The 25,813-nt window shown below is 41.0% G+C and overlaps 1 protein-coding gene across 1 annotated transcript in view; it reads left to right on the top strand.

The window, feature by feature from the left end:
- The first annotated feature begins 24,544 nt into the window (after positions 1–24,544).
- The window catches only part of LOC140468441 (uncharacterized), a 74,392-nt gene continuing 73,123 nt past the window's right edge, over positions 24,545–25,813 (top strand). Inside the window, exon 1 of the mRNA XM_072564535.1 lies at positions 24,545–24,736. The gene's annotated coding sequence lies outside the window, so the exon portion shown is untranslated. The remainder of the gene's footprint in view (positions 24,737–25,813) is intronic.

Here is a 25,813-nt window from a genome sequence, read left to right as displayed (position 1 = left end):
AATCCTGTAAGTACACACTAACACAATCCTGTATGTACACAGTAACACAATCCTGTATGTACACAATAACACAACCCTGTATGTAAGCACTAACACAATCCTGTATGTACAAACTCACATAATCCTGTATGTACACACTAACACAATCCTGTATGTACACACTAACACAATCCTGTATGTACAGCTTAACACTAACCTGCATAAACACATTAACACAATCTTATATGATGCTAACTGTCTTCAAGGCAGAGATTGATAAATTCTTCATGTCACAAGCAATTAAGGGCAACGGGGAGAATGCTGGAAGGTGGAGTTGAAATGCCCATCGGCCATGATTGATTGGCGGAATAGACTCGTTGGGCCGAGTGGCCTTACTTCCACTCCTGTGTCTTCTGGTCTTAACACAACCCTATATATACACAGGAGCGCGATCCTGTATGTACACATTAACACAATCCTCTATGTACGCACAAACATAATCCTGCATGTACACACTAACACAATCCTGTATGTACACACTAACACAAACCTGTGTGTACACACTAACACCTCCTATGTGTACATACTAGCACAGTCCTGTATGTACACACTAACACAATCCTGTATTCACACACTTACACTAACTTGCATGTACACATTAACACAATCCTGTATGTACACACTAACACAATCCTGTATGTACACACTAACACAATCCTGTATGTAGACACTGACACAATACTGTATGTACACACTAACACAATCCTGCATGCACACTCTAACACAATCCTGGATGTACATACAAACACAATCCTGTGTGTACACATTAACACAACCCTGTAATTACACACTAACACAATCCTGTATATACACACCAACACAATACTGTTAGTACACACTAACACAATCCTGTATATACACACTAACACAATACTGTATGTACACACTAACACAATCCTGCATGCACACACTAACACAATTCTGTGTGTACACACGAACACAATCCTGTGTGTACACACTAACACAATCCTGCTTATACACATTAACACAATACTGTATATACACACTAACACTATCCTGTATGTACACACTAACACAATCCTGCATGTACACACTAACATAAACCTGTATATACACACTAACACAATCCTGTGTGTACACACTAACAATATCCTATATGTACAAACTAACATAATCCTGTTTATACACATTAACATAATCCTGTGTGTACACACTAACACATTCCTCTATGTACATACTAACACTAACCTGCATGTACACATTATCACAATCCTGTATGTACACACTAACAATTCCCTGTATGTACACACTAACAGAATCCTGAGTGTACACATTAACACCATCCTGTATGTACACACTAACATAATCCTGTTTGTACACATTAACACAATCCAATTTGAACACACTAACACAATCCTGTATGTGCACACTAACACAATAATGTGTACACACTAACACAATCCAGTATGTACACAGTAACACAATCCTGTATGGACACACTAACACGAACCTGTGTGTACACACTAACACAGTCCTGTATGTACACACTAACACAATTCTGTGTGTACATACTAACACAATCCTGTATGTACACACTAACATAGTCCTATATGTACACACTAACACAATCCTGTATGTACACACTAACACAGTCCTGTATGTACACACTAACACAACCTGTGTGTGCACACTAACACAGTCCTGTATGTACGCACTAACACAATCCTGTGTGTACACACTAACACAGTCCTGTATGTACGCACTAACACTATCCTGTATGTACACACTAACACAATTCTGTGTGTACATACTAACACAATCCTGTATGTACACACTAACATAGTCCTATATGTACACACTAACACAATCCTGTATGTACACACTAACACAGTCCTGTATGTACACACTAACACAACCTGTGTGTGCACACTAACACAGTCCTGTATGTACGCACTAACACAATCCTGTGTGTACAAACTAACACAGTCCTGTATGTACGCACTAACACTATCCTGTATGTACACACTAACACAATCCTGTATGTAAACACTAACACAATCCTGTGTGTACACACTAACACAATCCTGTATGTACACACTAACATAGTCCTATATGTACCCACTAACACAATCCTGTGTGTACACACTAACACAATCCAGTATGTACACAGTAACACAATCCAGTATGGACACACTAACACTAACCTGTGTGTACACACTAACACAGTCCTGTATGTACACACTAACACAATTCTGTGTGTACATACTAACACAATCCTGTATGTACATACTAACATAGTCCTTTCTGTACACACTAACACAATCCTGTATGTACACACTAACACAGTCCTGTATGTACACACTAACACAACCTGTGTGTGCACACTAACACAGTCCTGTATGTATGCACTAACACAATCCTGTGTGTACACACTAACACAGTCCTGTATGTACACACTAACACTATCCTGTATGTACACACTAACACAATCCTGTATGTAAACACTAACACAATCCTGTGTGTACACACTAACACAATCCTGCTTATACACATTAACACAATACTGTATATACACACTAACACTATCCTGTATGTACACACTAACACAATCCTGCATGTACACACTAACACAAACCTGTATATACACACTAACAGAATCCGGTGTGTACACACTAACAATATCCTCTATGTACAAACTAACATCATCCTGTTTATACACATTAACATAATCCTGTGTGTACACACTAACACATTCCTCTATGTACATACTAACACAAACCTGTTTGCACACACTAACACTAACCTGCATGTACACACTAACACAGTCCTGTATGTACACACTAACACAATCCTGTGAATGCACACTAACACAGTCCTGTATGTACGCACTAACACAATCCTGTATGTACACACTAACATAGTCCTATATGTACACACTAACACTATCCTGTTTATACACATTAACACAATCCTGTATGTGCACACTAACACAATAATGTGTACACACTAACACAATCCAGTATGTACACAGTAACACAATCCAGTATGGACACACTAACACTAACCTGTGTGTACACACTAACACAGTCCTGTATGTACACACTAACACAATTCTGTGTGTACATACTAACACAATCCTGTATGTACACACTAACATAGTCCTATATGTACACACTAACACAATCCTGTATGTACACACTAACACAGTCCTGTATGTACACACTAACACAACCTGTGTGTGCACACTAACACAGTCCTGTATGTACGCACTAACACAATCCTGTGTGTACAAACTAACACAGTCCTGTACGTACGCACTAACACTATCCTGTATGTACACACTAACACAATCCTGTATGTAAACACTAACACAATCCTGTGTGTACACACTAACACAATCCTGCTTATACACATTAACACAATACTGTATATACACACTAACACTATCCTGTATGTACACACTAACACAATCCTGTATGTACACATTAACACAATCCTGTAAGTACACACTAACACAATCCTGTATGTACACAGTAACACAATCCTGTATGTACACAATAACACAACCCTGTATGTAAGCACTAACACAATCCTGTATGTACAAACTCACATAATCCTGTATGTACACACTAACACAATCCTGTATGTACACACTAACACAATCCTGTATGTACAGCTTAACACTAACCTGCATAAACACATTAACACAATCTTATATGATGCTAACTGTCTTCAAGGCAGAGATTGATAAATTCTTCATGTCACAAGCAATTAAGGGCAACGGGGAGAATGCTGGAAGGTGGAGTTGAAATGCCCATCGGCCATGATTGATTGGCGGAATAGACTCGTTGGGCCGAGTGGCCTTACTTCCACTCCTGTGTCTTCTGGTCTTAACACAACCCTATATATACACAGGAGCGCGATCCTGTATGTACACATTAACACAATCCTCTATGTACGCACAAACATAATCCTGCATGTACACACTAACACAATCCTGTATGTACACACTAACACAAACCTGTGTGTACACACTAACACCTCCTATGTGTACATACTAGCACAGTCCTGTATGTACACACTAACACAATCCTGTATTCACACACTTACACTAACTTGCATGTACACATTAACACAATCCTGTATGTACACACTAACACAATCCTGTATGTACACACTAACACAATCCTGTATGTAGACACTGACACAATACTGTATGTACACACTAACACAATCCTGCATGCACACTCTAACACAATCCTGGATGTACATACAAACACAATCCTGTGTGTACACATTAACACAACCCTGTAATTACACACTAACACAATCCTGTATATACACACCAACACAATACTGTTAGTACACACTAACACAATCCTGTATATACACACTAACACAATACTGTATGTACACACTAACACAATCCTGCATGCACACACTAACACAATTCTGTGTGTACACACGAACACAATCCTGTGTGTACACACTAACACAATCCTGCTTATACACATTAACACAATACTGTATATACACACTAACACTATCCTGTATGTACACACTAACACAATCCTGCATGTACACACTAACATAAACCTGTATATACACACTAACACAATCCTGTGTGTACACACTAACAATATCCTATATGTACAAACTAACATAATCCTGTTTATACACATTAACATAATCCTGTGTGTACACACTAACACATTCCTCTATGTACATACTAACACTAACCTGCATGTACACATTAACACAATCCTGTATGTACACACTAACAATTCCCTGTATGTACACACTAACAGAATCCTGAGTGTACACATTAACACCATCCTGTATGTACACACTAACATAATCCTGTTTGTACACATTAACACAATCCAATTTGAACACACTAACACAATCCTGTATGTGCACACTAACACAATAATGTGTACACACTAACACAATCCAGTATGTACACAGTAACACAATCCTGTATGTACACACTAACACTAACCTGTGTGTACGCACCAACACTATCCTGTATACACACACTAACATAGTCCTGTATGTACACACTAACACAATCCTGCATGTAAACACTAACACAATCCTGTATGTACACACTAACACAAACCTGTATGTACACATTAAATCAATCCTGTATGTACACACTAACACTATCCTGTGTGTACACACTAATACAATCCTGAATGTACACATTATCACAATCCTGTGTGTAATCACTAACACAATCCTGTATGTACACACTAAGACACTCTAGGTGTACACACGAACACAATCCTGTGTGTACACACTAACACAATCCTGTATGTACACACTTACACAATGCTGTATATACACACTAACACAATACTGTATGTACACACTAACACAATCCCGCATGCACACACTAACACAATCCTGTGTGTACACACAAACACAATCCTGTATGTACACACTAACACTATCCTGTGTGTACACACTAACATAATCATGTGTGTACACACTAACACAATCCTGTATGTACACACTAACACAATCCTGTATATATAGACACTGACACAATACTGTATGTACACACTAACACAATCCTGCGTGCACACACTAACACAATCCTATATATACACACTAACACAATACTGTATATAGACACTAACTCAATACAGTATGTACACACTAACACAATCCTGTGTGTGCACACTAACACAGTCCTGTACGTACGCACTAACACAATCCTGTGTGTACACACTAACACAGTCCTGTCTGTACGCACTAACACTATCCTGTATGTACATACTAACACAATGCTGTGTGTACACGCTAACACAATCCTGTATATACACACTAACACAATACTGTATATACACACTAACACAATCCTGCATGCACAATCAAACACAATCCTGGATGTACTTACAAACACAATCCTGTGACTACACACTAACACAATCCTGTATGTACACATTAACACAATCCTGTAAGTACACACTAACACAATCCTGTATATACACACTAACATAATCCTGTAAGTACAAACTAACACAATCCTGTATATACACACTAACACAATACTGTTTGTACACACTAACACAATCCTGCATGCACACACTAACACAATTCTGTGTGTACACACGAACACAATCCTGTATATACACACTAACACAATCCTGCTTATACACATTAACACAATACTGTATATACACACTAACACTATCCTGTATGTACACACTAACACAATCCTGCATGCACACACTAACACTATCCTGTGTGTACACACTAAACATAATCCTGTAAGTACACACTAACACAATCCTGTATATACACACTATCACAACACTGTTTGTATACACTAACACAATCCTGCATGCACACACTAACACAATTCTGTGTGTACACACTAACACAATCCTGCTTATACACATTAACACAATACTGTATATACACACTAACACTATCCTGCATGTACACACTAACACAATCCTGCATGTACACACTAACACAAACCTGTATATACACACTAACACAATCCTGTGTGTACACACTAACAATATCCTATATGTACAAACTAACATCATCCTGTTTATACACATTAACATAATCCTGTGTGTACACATTAACACATTCCTCTGTGTACATACTAACACTAACCTGCATGTACACATTATCACAATCCTGTATGTACACACTAACAATTTCCTGTATGTACACACTAACAGAATCCTGTGTGTTCACGTTAACACCATCCTGTATGTACACACTAATATAATCCTGTTTGTACACATTAACACAATCCAATATGAACACACTAACACAATCCTGTATGTGCACACTAACACAATAATGTGTACACACTAACACAATCCAGTATGTACACAGTAACACAATCCTGTATGTACACACTAACACTAACCTGTGTGTACACACCAACACTATCCTGTATACATACACTGACATAGTCCTGTATGTACACACTAACACAATCCTGTATGTAAACACTAACACAATCCTGTATGTACACACTAACACAAACCTGTATGTACACATTAACACAATCCTGTATGTACACACTAACACAATCCTGTGTGTACACACTAACACTATCCTGTATGTACACACTAACACAATCCTGTGTGTGCACACTACAACAGTCCTGTATGTACCCACTAACACAATCCTGTGTGTGCACACTAACAAAGTCCTGTATGTACGCACTAACACTATCCTGTACGTACACACTAACACAATCCTGTATGTACACACTAACACAATTCTGTGTGTACACACTAACACAATCATGTGTGTGCACACTAACACAGTCCTGTATGTACGCACTAACAGAATCTTGTATATACACACTAACACAATACTCTATGTACACACTAACACAATCCTGTGTGTACACACTAACACAATCCTGTGTGTACACACTAACACAATCCTGTTATGTACACACTAACACAATTCTGTGTGTACACTCGAACACAATCCTGTATATACACACTAACATAGTCCTGTATGTACACACTAACACAAACCTGTGTGTGCACACTAACACAGTCATGTATGTACGCACTAACACAATCCTGTGTGTACACACTAACACAGTCCTGTATGTACGAACTAACACTATCCTGTATGTATACACTAACACAATCCTGTATGTACACAATTACACAATCCTGTGTGTACACACTAACACAATCCTGCTTATACACATTAGCACAATACTGTATATACACACTAACACTATCCTGTATGTACACACTAACACAATCCTGTATGTACACACTAACACAATCCTGTGTGTACACACTAACACTATCCTGTATGTACACACTAACTCAATCCTGTGTGTACACACTAACACAATCCTGAATGTACACACTAACACAATCCTGTGTGTACACACTTACACAATCCTGTATGTACACACTTACACTAACATGTGTGTACACACTAACACAGTCCTGGGTGTACACACTAACACAATCCTGTATATACACACTAACACAATCCTGTGTGGACACACTCACACAATCCTGCATGCACACACTAACACAATCCTGTGTGTACACACTAACACAATTCTGTATGTACACACTAACACTATCTTGTATGCACACACTAACACAATCCTGTATATACACACTAACACAATACTGTATATAGACACTAACACAATATGGTATGTACACACTAACACAATCCTGCATGCACACACTAACACTATCCTGTGTGTACACACTAACACAATCCTGCTTATACACATTAACACAATACTGTATATACACACTAACACTATCCTGCATGTACACACTAACACAATCCTGCATGTACACACTAACACAAACCTGTATATACACACTAACACAATCCTGTGTGTACACACTAACAATATCCTATATGTACAAACTAACATCATCCTGTTTATACACATTAACATAATCCTGTGTGTACACATTAACACATTCCTCTGTGTACATACTAACACTAACCTGCATGTACACATTATCACAATCCTGTATGTACACACTAACAATTTCCTGTATGTACACACTAACAGAATCCTGTGTGTACACGTTAACACCATCCTGTATGTACACACTAATATAATCCTGTTTGTACACATTAACACAATCCAATATGAACACACTAACACAATCCTGTATGTGCACACTAACACAATAATGTGTACACACTAACACAATCCAGTATGTACACAGTAACACAATCCTGTATGTACACACTAACACTAACCTGTGTGTACACACCAACACTATCCTGTATACATACACTGACATAGTCCTGTATGTACACACTAACACAATCCTGTATGTAAACACTAACACAATCCTGTATGTACACACTAACACAAACCTGTATGTACACATTAACACAATCCTGTATGTACACACTAACACAATCCTGTGTGTACACACTAACACTATCCTGTATGTACACACTAACACAATCCTGTGTGTGCACACTACAACAGTCCTGTATGTACGCACTAACACAATCCTGTGTGTGCACACTAACACAGTCCTGTATGTACGCACTAACACTATCCTGTACGTACACACTAACACAATCCTGTATGTACACACTAACACAATTCTGTGTGTACACACTAACACAATCATGTGTGTGCACACTAACACAGTCCTGTATGTACGCACTAACAGAATCTTGTATATACACACTAACACAATACTCTATGTACACACTAACACAATCCTGTGTGTACACACTAACACAATCCTGTGTGTACACACTAACACAATCCTGTTATGTACACACTAACACAATTCTGTGTGTACACTCGAACACAATCCTGTATATACACACTAACATAGTCCTGTATGTACACACTAACACAAACCTGTGTGTGCACACTAACACAGTCATGTATGTACGCACTAACACAATCCTGTGTGTACACACTAACACAGTCCTGTATGTACGAACTAACACTATCCTGTATGTATACACTAACACAATCCTGTATGTACACAATTACACAATCCTGTGTGTACACACTAACACAATCCTGCTTATACACATTAGCACAATACTGTATATACACACTAACACTATCCTGTATGTACACACTAACACAATCCTGTATGTACACACTAACACAATCCTGTGTGTACACACTAACACTATCCTGTGTGTACACACTAATACAATCCTGAATGTACACATTATCACAATCCTGTGTGTAATCACTAACACAATCCTGTATGTACACACTAAGACACTCTAGGTGTACACACGAACACAATCCTGTGTGTACACACTAACACAATCCTGTATGTACACACTTACACAATGCTGTATATACACACTAACACAATACTGTATGTACACACTAACACAATCCCGCATGCACACACTAACACAATCCTGTGTGTACACACAAACACAATCCTGTATGTACACACTAACACTATCCTGTGTGTACACACTAACATAATCATGTGTGTACACACTAACACAATCCTGTATGTACACACTAACACAATCCTGTATATATAGACACTGACACAATACTGTATGTACACACTAACACAATCCTGCGTGCACACACTAACACAATCCTATATATACACACTAACACAATACTGTATATAGACACTAACTCAATACAGTATGTACACACTAACACAATCCTGTGTGTGCACACTAACACAGTCCTGTACGTACGCACTAACACAATCCTGTGTGTACACACTAACACAGTCCTGTCTGTACGCACTAACACTATCCTGTATGTACATACTAACACAATGCTGTGTGTACACGCTAACACAATCCTGTATATACACACTAACACAATACTGTATATACACACTAACACAATCCTGCATGCACAATCAAACACAATCCTGGATGTACTTACAAACACAATCCTGTGACTACACACTAACACAATCCTGTATGTACACATTAACACAATCCTGTAAGTACACACTAACACAATCCTGTATATACACACTAACATAATCCTGTAAGTACAAACTAACACAATCCTGTATATACACACTAACACAATACTGTTTGTACACACTAACACAATCCTGCATGCACACACTAACACAATTCTGTGTGTACACACGAACACAATCCTGTATATACACACTAACACAATCCTGCTTATACACATTAACACAATACTGTATATACACACTAACACTATCCTGTATGTACACACTAACACAATCCTGCATGCACACACTAACACTATCCTGTGTGTACACACTAAACATAATCCTGTAAGTACACACTAACACAATCCTGTATATACACACTATCACAACACTGTTTGTATACACTAACACAATCCTGCATGCACACACTAACACAATTCTGTGTGTACACACTAACACAATCCTGCTTATACACATTAACACAATACTGTATATACACACTAACACTATCCTGCATGTACACACTAACACAATCCTGCATGTACACACTAACACAAACCTGTATATACACACTAACACAATCCTGTGTGTACACACTAACAATATCCTATATGTACAAACTAACATCATCCTGTTTATACACATTAACATAATCCTGTGTGTACACATTAACACATTCCTCTGTGTACATACTAACACTAACCTGCATGTACACATTATCACAATCCTGTATGTACACACTAACAATTTCCTGTATGTACACACTAACAGAATCCTGTGTGTTCACGTTAACACCATCCTGTATGTACACACTAATATAATCCTGTTTGTACACATTAACACAATCCAATATGAACACACTAACACAATCCTGTATGTGCACACTAACACAATAATGTGTACACACTAACACAATCCAGTATGTACACAGTAACACAATCCTGTATGTACACACTAACACTAACCTGTGTGTACACACCAACACTATCCTGTATACATACACTGACATAGTCCTGTATGTACACACTAACACAATCCTGTATGTAAACACTAACACAATCCTGTATGTACACACTAACACAAACCTGTATGTACACATTAACACAATCCTGTATGTACACACTAACACAATCCTGTGTGTACACACTAACACTATCCTGTATGTACACACTAACACAATCCTGTGTGTGCACACTACAACAGTCCTGTATGTACCCACTAACACAATCCTGTGTGTGCACACTAACAAAGTCCTGTATGTACGCACTAACACTATCCTGTACGTACACACTAACACAATCCTGTATGTACACACTAACACAATTCTGTGTGTACACACTAACACAATCATGTGTGTGCACACTAACACAGTCCTGTATGTACGCACTAACAGAATCTTGTATATACACACTAACACAATACTCTATGTACACACTAACACAATCCTGTGTGTACACACTAACACAATCCTGTGTGTACACACTAACACAATCCTGTTATGTACACACTAACACAATTCTGTGTGTACACTCGAACACAATCCTGTATATACACACTAACATAGTCCTGTATGTACACACTAACACAAACCTGTGTGTGCACACTAACACAGTCATGTATGTACGCACTAACACAATCCTGTGTGTACACACTAACACAGTCCTGTATGTACGAACTAACACTATCCTGTATGTATACACTAACACAATCCTGTATGTACACAATTACACAATCCTGTGTGTACACACTAACACAATCCTGCTTATACACATTAGCACAATACTGTATATACACACTAACACTATCCTGTATGTACACACTAACACAATCCTGTATGTACACACTAACACAATCCTGTGTGTACACACTAACACTATCCTGTATGTACACACTAACTCAATCCTGTGTGTACACACTAACACAATCCTGAATGTACACACTAACACAATCCTGTGTGTACACACTTACACAATCCTGTATGTACACACTTACACTAACATGTGTGTACACACTAACACAGTCCTGGGTGTACACACTAACACAATCCTGTATATACACACTAACACAATCCTGTGTGGACACACTCACACAATCCTGCATGCACACACTAACACAATCCTGTGTGTACACACTAACACAATTCTGTATGTACACACTAACACTATCTTGTATGCACACACTAACACAATCCTGTATATACACACTAACACAATACTGTATATAGACACTAACACAATATGGTATGTACACACTAACACAATCCTGCATGCACACACTAACACTATCCTGTGTGTACACACTAACACAATCCTGCTTATACACATTAACACAATACTGTATATACACACTAACACTATCCTGCATGTACACACTAACACAATCCTGCATGTACACACTAACACAAACCTGTATATACACACTAACACAATCCTGTGTGTACACACTAACAATATCCTATATGTACAAACTAACATCATCCTGTTTATACACATTAACATAATCCTGTGTGTACACATTAACACATTCCTCTGTGTACATACTAACACTAACCTGCATGTACACATTATCACAATCCTGTATGTACACACTAACAATTTCCTGTATGTACACACTAACAGAATCCTGTGTGTACACGTTAACACCATCCTGTATGTACACACTAATATAATCCTGTTTGTACACATTAACACAATCCAATATGAACACACTAACACAATCCTGTATGTGCACACTAACACAATAATGTGTACACACTAACACAATCCAGTATGTACACAGTAACACAATCCTGTATGTACACACTAACACTAACCTGTGTGTACACACCAACACTATCCTGTATACATACACTGACATAGTCCTGTATGTACACACTAACACAATCCTGTATGTAAACACTAACACAATCCTGTATGTACACACTAACACAAACCTGTATGTACACATTAACACAATCCTGTATGTACACACTAACACAATCCTGTGTGTACACACTAACACTATCCTGTATGTACACACTAACACAATCCTGTGTGTGCACACTACAACAGTCCTGTATGTACGCACTAACACAATCCTGTGTGTGCACACTAACACAGTCCTGTATGTACGCACTAACACTATCCTGTACGTACACACTAACACAATCCTGTATGTACACACTAACACAATTCTGTGTGTACACACTAACACAATCATGTGTGTGCACACTAACACAGTCCTGTATGTACGCACTAACAGAATCTTGTATATACACACTAACACAATACTCTATGTACACACTAACACAATCCTGTGTGTACACACTAACACAATCCTGTGTGTACACACTAACACAATCCTGTTATGTACACACTAACACAATTCTGTGTGTACACTCGAACACAATCCTGTATATACACACTAACATAGTCCTGTATGTACACACTAACACAAACCTGTGTGTGCACACTAACACAGTCATGTATGTACGCACTAACACAATCCTGTGTGTACACACTAACACAGTCCTGTATGTACGAACTAACACTATCCTGTATGTATACACTAACACAATCCTGTATGTACACAATTACACAATCCTGTGTGTACACACTAACACAATCCTGCTTATACACATTAGCACAATACTGTATATACACACTAACACTATCCTGTATGTACACACTAACACAATCCTGTATGTACACACTAACACAATCCTGTGTGTACACACTAACACTATCCTGTATGTACACACTAACTCAATCCTGTGTGTACACACTAACACAATCCTGAATGTACACACTAACACAATCCTGTGTGTACACACTTACACAATCCTGTATGTACACACTTACACTAACATGTGTGTACACACTAACACAGTCCTGGGTGTACACACTAACACAATCCTGTATATACACACTAACACAATCCTGTGTGGACACACTCACACAATCCTGCATGCACACACTAACACAATCCTGTGTGTACACACTAACACAATTCTGTATGTACACACTAACATTATCTTGTATGCACACACTAACACAATCCTGTATATACACACTAACACAATACTGTATATAGACACTAACACAATATGGTATGTACACACTAACACAATCCTGCATGCACACACTAACACTATCCTGTGTGTACACACTAACACAATCCTGCTTATACACATTAACACAATACTGTATATACACACTAACACTATCCTGCATGTACACACTAACACAATCCTGCATGTACACACTAACACAAACCTGTATATACACACTAACACAATCCTGTGTGTACACACTAACAATATCCTATATGTACAAACTAACATCATCCTGTTTATACACATTAACATAATCCTGTGTGTACACATTAACACATTCCTCTGTGTACATACTAACACTAACCTGCATGTACACATTATCACAATCCTGTATGTACACACTAACAATTTCCTGTATGTACACACTAACAGAATCCTGTGTGTACACGTTAACACCATCCTGTATGTACACACTAATATAATCCTGTTTGTACACATTAACACAATCCAATATGAACACACTAACACAATCCTGTATGTGCACACTAACACAATAATGTGTACACACTAACACAATCCAGTATGTACACAGTAACACAATCCTGTATGTACACACTAACACTAACCTGTGTGTACACACCAACACTATCCTGTATACATACACTGACATAGTCCTGTATGTACACACTAACACAATCCTGTATGTAAACACTAACACAATCCTGTATGTACACACTAACACAAACCTGTATGTACACATTAACACAATCCTGTATGTACACACTAACACAATCCTGTGCGTACACACTAACACTATCCTGTATGTACACACTAACACAATCCTGTGTGTGCACACTACAACAGTCCTGTATGTACGCACTAACACAATCCTGTGTGTGCACACTAACAAAGTCCTGTATGTACGCACTAACACTATCCTGTACGTACACACTAACACAATCCTGTATGTACACACTAACACAATTCTGTGTGTACACACTAACACAATCATGTGTGTGCACACTAACACAGTCCTGTATGTACGCACTAACAGAATCTTGTATATACACACTAACACAATACTCTATGTACACACTAACACAATCCTGTGTGTACACACTAACACAATCCTGTGTGTACACACTAACACAATCCTGTTATGTACACACTAACACAATTCTGTGTGTACACTCGAACACAATCCTGTATATACACACTAACATAGTCCTGTATGTACACACTAACACAAACCTGTGTGTGCACACTAACACAGTCATGTATGTACGCACTAACACAATCCTGTGTGTACACACTAACACAGTCCTGTATGTACGAACTAACACTATCCTGTATGTATACACTAACACAATCCTGTATGTACACAATTACACAATCCTGTGTGTACACACTAACACAATCCTGCTTATACACATTAGCACAATACTGTATATACACACTAACACTATCCTGTATGTACACACTAACACAATCCTGTATGTACACACTAACACAATCCTGTGTGTACACACTAACACTATCCTGTATGTACACACTAACTCAATCCTGTGTGTACACACTAACACAATCCTGAATGTACACACTAACACAATCCTGTGTGTACACACTTACACAATCCTGTATGTACACACTTACACTAACATGTGTGTACACACTAACACAGTCCTGGGTGTACACACTAACACAATCCTGTATATACACACTAACACAATCCTGTGTGGACACACTCACACAATCCTGCATGCACACACTAACACAATCCTGTGTGTACACACTAACACAATTCTGTATGTACACACTAACACTATCTTGTATGCACACACTAACACAATCCTGTATATACACACTAACACAATACTGTATATAGACACTAACACAATATGGTATGTACACACTAACACAATCCTGCATGCACACACTAACACAATCCTGTGTTTACACACTAACACAATCCTGTATGTACACACTAACACAATCCTGTGTGTGCCCACTAACACAATGCTCTATGTACACAATAACATGATCCTGTTTATACACACTAACATTTTCCTGTATGTACACACCAACACGATCCTGTGTGTACACACTAACACTATCCTGTATGTACACACTAACACAATCCTGTGTGTGCACACTAACACAATCCTGTATGTACACACTAACACTAACTTGTGTGTACACACTAGCACAGTCCTGGGTGTACACACTAACACAATTCTGTATGTACACATAAACACAATCCTCTTCGTACACACTAACACAATCCTGTACAGACACACTAACTCAATACTGTATGTACACGCTAACACAATCGTGCATGCACACACTAACACAATCCTGTGTGTACACAATAACACAATCCTGTACGTACACAGTAACACAATCCTGTATGTACACAATAACACAACCCTGTATGTAATCACTAACACAATCCTGTATGTACAAACTAACATAATCCTGTATGTACACACTAACACAATCCTATATGTAAACACTAACACAATCCTGTACGTACAGCTTAACACTAACCTGCATAAACACATTAACACAATCTTATATGTTGCTAACTGTCTTCAAGGCAGAGATTGATAAATTCTTGATGTCACAAGCAATTAAGCGCAACGGGGAGAATGCTGGAAGGTGGAGTTGAAATGCCCATCGGCCATGATTGATTGGCGGAATAGACTCGTTGGGCCGAGTGGCCTTACTTCCACTCCTGTGTCTTCTGGTCTTAACACAACCCTATATATACACAGGAGCGCGATCCTGTATGTACACATTAACACAATCCTCTATGTACGCACAAACATAATCCTGCATGTACACACTAACACAATCCTGTATGTACACACTAACACAATCCTGTGTGTCCACACTAACACCTCCTATGTGTCCACACTAGCACAGTCCTGTATGTACACACTAACACAATCCTGTATGCACACACTTACACTAACTTGCATGTACAGATTAACACAATCCTGTATGCACATACTAACACAGTCCTGGGTGTACACACTAACAATTTCCTGTATGTACACACTAACACAATCCTGTATGTACACAGTAACACTATCCTGTATGTACACACTAACACAATCCTGTGTGTACACACTAACACAATCCTGCATGTACACACTAAAACTAACTTGTGTGTACACACTAACACAATCCTGTATGTACACACTAACACAATCCTGTGTGAACACAATAACACAATCCTGTATTTACACACTAACACAATCCTGTGTGTACACACTAACACATTCCTCTATGTACACACTAACACTATCCTGTTTGTATGCACTAACACAATCCTGGATGTACACATTAACATAATCCTGTTTATATACATTAACACATTCCTGTATGTACACACTAACACAATCCTGTAAGTACACGCTAACACAATCCTGTGTGTGGCCACTAAGACAATGCTGTATGTACACACAAACATAATCCAATTTATACACATTAGCACAATACTGTATATACACACTAACACTATCCTGTATGTACATTCTAACACAATTCTGTGTGTGCACATTAACACAACCCTGTATGTACACACTAACATTAACTTGTGTGTACACACAAGCACAGTCCTGGGTGTACACACTAACACAATCCTGTATGTTCACATTAACAAAATCCTCCAAGTACACACTAACACAATCCTGTACAGACACACTAAAAGAATCCTGTGTGTACACACTAACACAATCCTGTATGTACACACTAACACAATCCTGTGTGTACACACTAACACAATCCTGTATGTACACACTAACACAATCCTGTATGTACACACTAACACAATCCTGTATTTACAGCTTAACACTAACCTGCATAAACACATTAACACAATCCTATATGATGCTAACTGTCTTCAAGGCAGAGATTGATAAATTCTTGACGTCACAAGCAATTAAGGGCAACGGGGAGAATGCTGGAAGGTGGAGTTGAAATGCCCATCGGCCATGATTGATTGGTGGAATAGAATAGGGCCGAATGGCCTTACGTCCACTCCTGTGTGTTCTGGTCTTAACACAACCCTATATATACACACGAGCGCAATCCTGTATGTACACATTAACACAATCCTCTATGTACACACGAACACAATCCTGTATGTACATACTAACACAATCCTGTGTGCACACACTAACACAATCCTGTATGTACACATTAACACAATCCTGTAAGTACACACTAACACAATCCTGTATAAACACACTAACACAATACTGTGTATACACACTAACACAATCCTGCATGCACACACTAACACAATCCTTTGTGTACACACTAACACAATCCTGTATGTACACATTAATACAATCCTGTAAGTACACGCTAACACAATCCTGTGTGTGGCCACTAAGACTATGCTGTATGTACACACAAACATAATCCAGTTTATACACATTAGCACAATACTGTATATACACACTAACACTATCCTGTATGTACATACTAACATAATTCTGTGTGTGCACATTAACACAACCCTGTATGTACACACTAACATTAACTTGTGTGTACACACAAGCACAGTCCTGGGTGTACACACTAACACAATCCTGTATGTTCACATTAACAAAATCCTCTAAGTACACACTAACACAATCCTGTACAGACACACTAAAAGAATCCTGTGTGTACACACTAACACAATCCTGTATGTACACACTAACACAATCCTGTGTGTACACACTAACACAATCCTGTATGTACACACTAACACAATCCTGTATGTACACACTAACACAATCCTGTATGTACACATTAATACAATCCTGTAAGTACGCACTAACATAATCCTGTATATACACACTTACACAATACTATATGTACACACTAACTCAATACTGCATGGACACACTAACATAATCTTGCATGCTCACACTAACACAATCCTGTGTGTACACACTAACACAATCCTGTGTGTACACACCAACACAATCCTGTATGTACACACTAACACTATCCTGTATGTACACACTAAAACAATCCTGTGTGTACACGCTAACACAATCCTGTATATACACACTAACACAATACTGTATATACACACTAACACAATCCTGCATGCACACTCTAACACGATCCTGGATGTACATACGAACACAATCCTGTGTGTACACACTAACACAATCCTGTATGTACACATTAACACAATCCCGTAAGTACACACTAACACAATCCTGTATATACACACTAACACAATACTGTTTATACACACTAACACCATCCTGTATGCACATACTAACAAATTCCTGTGTGTTCACACTAACACAATCCTGTATAAACACACGAACACAATACTGTATATACACACTAACACAATCCTGCATGCACATACTAACACAATTCTGTGTGTACACACTAACACAATCCTGTATGTACACACTAACACAATACTGTATATACACACATGTACAGACTGGCACATGTACACATGCACAGACTGACCCCATGTACACAGGTACAGACTGTCCCCATGTACACATGTACAGACTGACCCCATGTATACAGGTACAGACTGACCCCATGTACACATGTACAGACTGACCCCATGTACACATGTTTAGACTGACCCCATGTACACATGTACAGACTGACCCCATGTACACATGTACAGACTGACCCCATGTACACATGTTTAGACTGACCCCATGTACACATGTACAGACTGACCCCATGTACACATGTACAGACTGACCCCATGTACACATGTACAGTCCGGCCCCATGTACACATGTTTAGACTGACCCCATGTACACATGTACAGACTGACCCCATGTACACATGTACAGACTGACCCCATGTACACATGTACAGTCCGGCCCCATGTACACATGTTTAGACTGACCCCATGTACACATGTACAGACTGACCCCATGTACACATGTACAGACTGACCCCATGTACACATGTACAGTCCGGCCCCATGTACACATGTTTAGACTGACCCCATGTACACATGTACAGACTGACCCCATGTACACATGTACAGACTGACCCCATGTACACATGTACAGTCCAGCCCCATGTACACATGTACAGTCCGGCCCCATGTACACATGTACAGTCCGGCCCCATGTACACAGGTACAGACTGGTACATGTACAGACCGGCCCCATGTACACATGTACAGACCGGCCCCATGTACACATGTACAGACTGACCCCATGTACACATGTACAGACTGGTCCCGTGTACACATGTACAGACTGGTCCCGTGTACACATGTACAGACTGACCCCATGTACACATGTACAGACCGGCCCCGTGTACACATGTACAGACCGGCCCCATGTACACAGGTACAGACCGGCCCCATGTACACATGTACAGACTGGCACATGTACACATGTACAGGCAGACCCCATGTACACATGTACAGACTGACCCCATGTGCACATATACAGACTGACCTCATGTACACATGTACAGACTGGCCCCATGTTCACATGTACAGACTGGCACATGTACACATGTACAGACTGACCCCATGTACACATGTACAGACCGGCCCCGTGTACACATGTACAGACCGGCCCCATGTACACAGGTACAGACCGGCCCCATGTACACATGTACAGACTGGCACATGTACACATGTACAGACAGACCCCATGTACACATGTACAGACTGACCCCATGTGCACATGTACAGACTGACCCCATGTACACATGTACAGACTGGCCCCATGTTCACATGTACAGACTGGCACAGGTACACATGTACAAACTGACCCCATGTACACATGTACAAACTGACCCCATGTACACATGTACAGACTGACCCCATGTACACATGTTTAGACTGACCCCATGCGCACATGTACTGACTGAACCCATGTACACATGTCTAGACTGACCCCATGTGCACATGTACAGACTGACCCCATGTACACAGGTACAGACTGGCACATGTACAGACTGGCACATGTACACATGCATAGACTGTCCCCTTGTACACATGTACAGACTGACCCCATGTACACAGGTACATACTGACCCCATGTACACATGTACAGACTGACCCCATGTACACAGGTACAGACTGACCCCATGTACACAGGTACATACTGACCCCATGTATACAGGTACAGACTGACCCCATGTACACAGGTACAGACTGCCCCCATGTACACAGGTACAGACTGGCACATGTACAGACTGGCACATGTACACATGTACAGACTGACCCCATGTACACATGTACAGACTGACACCATGTACACAGGTACACACTGGCACATGTACAGACTGGCACGTGTACACATGTACAGACTGACCCCATGTACACAGGTACAGACTGGCACATGTACAGACTGGCACATGTACACATGTACAGACTGTCTCCATGTACACATGTACAGACTGACCCCATGTACACAGGTACAGACTGACCCCATGTATACAGGTACAGACTGGCACATGTACACATGTACAGACTGACCCCATGTACACATGTACAGACTGACCCAATGTACACAGGTACAGACTGACCCCATGTACACATGTACAGACTGACCCCATGTACACAGGTACAGACTGACCCCATGTATACAGGTACAGACTGGCACATGTACACATGTACAGACTGACCCCATGTACACAGGTACAGACTGGCACATGTACAGACTGGCACATGTACACATGTACAGACTGTCTCCATGTACACATGTACAGACTGACCCCATGTACACAGGTACAGACTGACCCCATGTATACAGGTACAGACTGGCACATGTACACATGTACAGACTGACCCCATGTACACATGTACAGACTGACCCAATGTACACATGTACAGACTGACCCCATGTACACATGTACAGACTGACCCCATGTACACATGTACAGACTGACCCCATGTACACAGGTACAGACTGACCCCATGTACACAGGTACAGACTGACCCCATGTACACAGGTACAGACTGGCACATGTACACACGTACAGACTGTCCCCATGTGCACATGTACAGACTGACCCCATGTACACATGTACAGACTGACCCTATGTACACATGTACAGACTGACCCCATGTACACATGTACAGACTGACCCCATGTACACAGATACAGACTGACCCCATGTACACAGGTACAGACTGACCCCATGTACACAGATACAGACTGACCCCATGTACACATGTACAGACTGACCCCATGTACACAGGTACAGACTGACCCCATGTACACAGATACAGACTGACCCCATGTACACATGTACAAACTGACCCCATGTATACAGGTACAGACTGACCCCATGTACACATGTTTAGACTGACCCCGTGTACACAGGTACAGACTGACCCCATGTACACATGTACAGACTGACCCCATGTATACAGGTACAGACTGACCCCATGTACACAGGTACAGACTGGCACATGTACACATGTACAGACTGACCCCATGTATACATGTACAGACTGGCACATGTACACATGTACAGACTGACCCCATGTACACATGTACAGACTGACCCCATGTACACATGTACAGACTGGCACATGTACACATGTACAGACTGACCCCATGTACACAGGTACAGACTGGCACATGTACAGACTGGCACATGTACACAGGTACAGACTGGCACATGTACAGACTGACCCCATGTACACATGTACAGACTGGCCCCATGTACACAGGTACAGACTGACCCCATGTATACATGTACAGACTGACGCCATGTACACATGTACAGACTGACCCCATGTACACAGGTACAGACTGGCACATGTACAGACTTGGCCCCATGTACACATGTACAGACTGACCCCATGTACACAGGTACAGACTGACCCCACGTACACATGTACAGACTGACCCCATGTACACAGGTACAGACTGACCCCACGTACACAGGTACAGACTGACCCCATGTACACAGGTACAGACTGACCCCATGTACACAGGTACAGACTGACCCCACGTACGCAGGTACAGACTGACCCCATGTACACAGATACAGACTGACCCCATGTACACAGGTACAGACTGACCCCATGTACACATGTACAGACTGACCCCATGTACACAGGTACAGACTGACCCCATGTACACAGGTACAGACTGACCCCATGTACACATGTACAGACTGACCCCATGTACACAGGTACAGACTGACCCCATGTACACAGATACAGACTGACCCCATGTACACATGTACAGACTGACCCCATGTACACAGGTACAGACTGACCCCATGTACACAGATACAGACTGACCCCATGTACACATGTACAGACTGACCCCATGTACACAGGTACAGACTGACCCCATGTACACAGATACAGACTGACCCCATGTACACATGTACAAACTGACCCCATGTACACATGTACAGACTGACCCCACGTACACAGGTACAGACTGACCCCATGTACACATGTTTAGACTGACCCCGTGTACACAGGTACAGACTGACCCCATGTACACATGTACAGACTGACCCCATGTATACAGGTACAGACTGACCCCATGTACACAGGTACAGACTGACCCCATGTACACAGGTACAAATGGACCCCTTGTACACATGTACAGACTGACCCCATGTACACATGTACAGACTGACCCCATGTATACAGGTACAGACTGACCCCATGTACACATGTACAGACTGACCCCATGTACACATGTACAAGCTGACCCATGTACACATGTACAAACTGACCCCATGTACACATGTACAGACTGACCCCATGTACACATGTACAGACTGACCCCATGTACACAGGTACAGACTGACCCCATGTACACATGTACAGACTGACCCCATGTACACAGGTACAGACTGACCCCATGTACACATGTACAGACTGACCCCATGTACACATGTACAGACTGACCCCATGTACACAGATACACGTGAACCTCCACATGTGCACGCGTACCATCCCGTGGAGATCGACAGAATGACGCCGTTGTCCACATGACTGAGTGTAACCGGATGTTACCCACCCAGTCTTGGCTGTTTATTGTGTGAGATACAGAAGTGGAGGGGAGGGCTTTATACACAGAGACAGACACAGAGAGCGAGAGAGCGAGAGAGCGAGAGCGTGAGGGAGGACTGTGGCAGGAAATCCGAACGTATCACCCACTCTTTGATGAACTGAAACTCGAAGTGAATGCTCATGCAGAGTTTGTGTTTTCTCACACACAGTTCTGCCATAAAGCAGGGTGCAACATCAGAGAGGAGCAACTCACTGAGACCCTGAGGATTATCCCCTGAATCTGTAAGTGACTGGTTTAACAGCGCGCGTGTGTATGTGTGTGTGTGTGTGTATGTGTGTGTGTGTGTGCGCGTGTGTGTGTGTGTGTGTGTGTGTGTGTATGTGTGTGGGTGTGTTCACCCAGAGAAATGGGTACCTCTCAGAGCCAGTCTACCGTGATGTCAGCTCACCTCAGTCTTTACAGCTCAGTCCTACTCTCACTATCCCTCTCCCTCACTTCCTCACCCTCTCCCACTCTCACCAACAACATCTCGATACCTCCCATTCTCCAATTCCCGGCCACTCGCTTTCATCTGCCTCTCCTCCTCTCTCCCTCTCCCTCCCCTCTCACTCTCTCCCTCTCTCTCTCTCTCTCTCCCTCCCGCCTCTCTCTCTCTCATTCTCCTTTACAGATTCATCTCAGACTACAGCCTCTTTCTCGTCACCTCTCAAACTCTTTTTGCCTCCCCCCACATCATTCCGATTGGCCACTTAACTCTCCACATACCCAGCCTTGTCAAAACTCTCCTCATCCCTCAGATTTCAATCATTATCAATCCCCATCAGTTTCCATCCTGTCTGGGGTTAACATGGGAAATCAGCCAGGGTTCCTGCTCCTGATCACTGCCCAGTGATCCCTGGGTTAGAGAGAGAGAGAGGGGAAATCAGTCAGGGTTCCTGCTCCTGATCACTGTCCAGTGATCCCTGGGTTAGAGAGAGAGAGAGAGGGGAAATCAGCCAGGGTTCCTGCTCCTGATCACTGCCCAGTGATCCCTGGGTTAGAGAGAGAGAGGGGAAATCAGCCAGGGTTCCTGCTCCTGATCACTGCCCAGTGATCCCTGGGTTAGAGAGAGAGGGGGGAAATCAGCCAGGGTTCCTGCTCCTGATCACTGCCCAGTGATCCCTGGGTTAGAGAGAGAGAGGGGAAATCAGTCAGGGTCCCTGCTCCTGATCACTGTCCAGTGATCCCTGGGTTAGAGAGAGAGAGGGGAAATCAGCCAGGGTTCCTGCTCCTGATCACTGCCCAGTGATCCCTGGGGTAGAGAGAGAGAGAGAGGGGGGGAAATCAGCCAGGGTTCCTGCTCCTGATCACTGCCCAGT

Source organism: Chiloscyllium punctatum, chromosome 47, assembly GCF_047496795.1.
Source record: "Chiloscyllium punctatum isolate Juve2018m chromosome 47, sChiPun1.3, whole genome shotgun sequence".
In the NCBI taxonomy this organism is placed as follows: Eukaryota; Metazoa; Chordata; class Chondrichthyes; order Orectolobiformes; family Hemiscylliidae; genus Chiloscyllium; species Chiloscyllium punctatum.
The sequence above is the reverse complement of the archived record's forward strand: the minus strand, read 5'-3'. Positions and strand labels throughout refer to the sequence as shown.